The sequence below is a fragment of the Macrobrachium rosenbergii genome, chromosome 9 (assembly GCF_040412425.1).
Source record: "Macrobrachium rosenbergii isolate ZJJX-2024 chromosome 9, ASM4041242v1, whole genome shotgun sequence".
In the NCBI taxonomy this organism is placed as follows: Eukaryota; Metazoa; Arthropoda; class Malacostraca; order Decapoda; family Palaemonidae; genus Macrobrachium; species Macrobrachium rosenbergii.
This window is the reverse complement of record NC_089749.1, coordinates 23,630,162-23,632,661: the sequence shown is the minus strand read 5'-3', so window position 1 is coordinate 23,632,661 and position 2,500 is coordinate 23,630,162.

Genomic DNA, 2,500 nt, shown 5'->3' with positions numbered 1-2,500 from the left:
AGCAATAATAAATAGGAAGAGACTTTCTACAAGGCAGTAGCGTTTTTAGATGGTGGCTGTTTCTCGGCATTTATTTGTATAATAACAACTTTCTTTTCATCAAAAGGTTCTAAAGGTCATAAGAACATCTCCATGATCAATACCTGTTTGACTATAAGATGCATGAAAGACTATTCATATAACAACAGATATTATATTCAGTATTGCCATTTGGCAGAAATAAACTTTAAGTGAATTCTGTTCTAATGTTTATGTATAAAAATCGTTCCATTGCGCCACATAAAATAAAAAGAAAATAAAGTATAAAGCATTACAATTGCTAGAACCACAACATCCGTCCAGCAGAAAAGTAGGATTCTGTTGAAGCCACACAGCTCTGGGCCTCGTAGTACGGAAAACAGTGGGGCAGTTTGCATAATAACAATTAAACCAGGTAGTTTGTGGTGTAATTAAACAATTCGGTGAAATTTTAGCCGACTTTAATGTGAATGAGCAAACCTCGTCCCACACACGGTGCATAAATTAGAATGAGAATCAGAGGTAAAGTTTTGTGGGGATGAAAGGAGGCATCTAGTTGAAATATTCACACAACTTGATTTTATAGTGCATTTGAATTTGTTGTAAAAAATACTAAAATATTAATAAGACATGATTTTTACAAGTTATATCCTTTCGTTGAGGCTTTGTTGAAATACTCACTCCATGCGATAGTACAGTCTATATGCTGAAACATTTAGTACAAAAGATAAATATGTATATATATATATATATATATATATATATATATATATATATATATATATATAATCAGAAAGCTACAAACGTCTTTAATATCAATTCCTCTACCTCAAGTAATATATTTTCATATATGTTACCGAAGGGAATTTTAGTTGATAATAAGTCTACCGTCCCGTGGGATCGAACCAGCGACGGACGGAGAATCAGGACTACAGTGACGCACTAACCAGTCGGCCGACTGGTTGGTGCGTCACTAATCTGATTCTCCGTCGTCGCTAGTCATCCTGTATCAACTAAAAATTCCCCTTCAACAATATATAAAATATATTCTCGAGCAGTAAGTAATTGAATAGCAAGAGAAGTACAACTTTCTGTATATATATGAATCACAGTGATGTGATAAATAGTCATATATATATATATATATATATATATATATATATATATATATATATATATATATATATATATATACATATATATATATATATGTATATATATATATATATATATATATATATATATATATATATATATATATATATATATATGAATTCCATGCAAAAATGTTAGAAGTAAATGATGTTATTCTTAATAAAGGTCTACAAGATAAACTTCTCTCCTCAAAACCATCCAGACAATCCAGACATTCTAGATAAACCCTAGCCTCAGCTCCTGACTTCCGTGGAACATTTAAGAAAATATTCGTACAATCCAGACATGTCAAACGCAATCTAAAACTATTTTAAAACTCATTCCCCATCGATTTACGAATCTCTTGAAAGACACCACGCTGTAAAAGCATCCTAGATAATCCCCTGTTCCTTGATCCGTTTTGAAATCTTATTTCCTTCGAAGACCCACGAACACGGATATTGAGTTGATCAATATTTCTGATTCTTTGAAGAGAACCAAGACTGGAAAGTTTTTACAACTTCTTTCAGTTTTTTCCTGGAAGTCGTCTTGTATAAATTATTAGGGTAAAGTCCCTGTGACTGAAAGGTTGGAAATATTCTCGATTCGCTGAGAGAGAGAGAGATAGAGAAGTTGCCATAAAGATATTATAATGGAGAGAAACAAGGAAACGAGAGACAGGCAGACAAAATAACGTAGAGAAAAAGAGAGAAAATTAAATACGAACAAACGAGCAGATATCGGTATTTGGAGGGAAATGGAAACATTTAAATAAACAAGGGGACATGTCCACGCAGCGGGGGAGAGAGAGAGAGAGAGAGAGAAGAGAGAGAGAGAGAGAGAGAGAGAGAGAAAACGGAGCCATATTCTTCCATCAGACCCAACCCCAGCGTTCTCTATGTGACCTTGAATGTCAAAGAACGACCCTCTTTCCCGAAAGGCTGCTTCTTATATCGAGTATGAATCTGCATTGCCTAATATATATATTAATAATAAATTCTCGCTCTTAGCTTTTCCCCCTCATCCAAAATTCGACCCAGCGCCGGTGAGGTCACATCAAATATGTATGAAATTATTTCCAGGTCCATCGCCATCTCATACATGCGGGGTCACAATTCCATTTCATACATTCTACTTTGCCGCCTGGGTTCGATGGATTGAGGTCATTCCAGAATGCCGGCTCTTTAATTAAATAATGCTATATCCAGAGTTTTTTCCTCTTTTTTTTGTGAGGTGGAAATCTGTGATTTTACTGATCTGTATCTGCAGGAATATCACATGGATATTAATTTATAATAATGAGGGGGTTTTAATTGCGTTTTGTTTTCGTTGAATTTAAGGGGAGCGT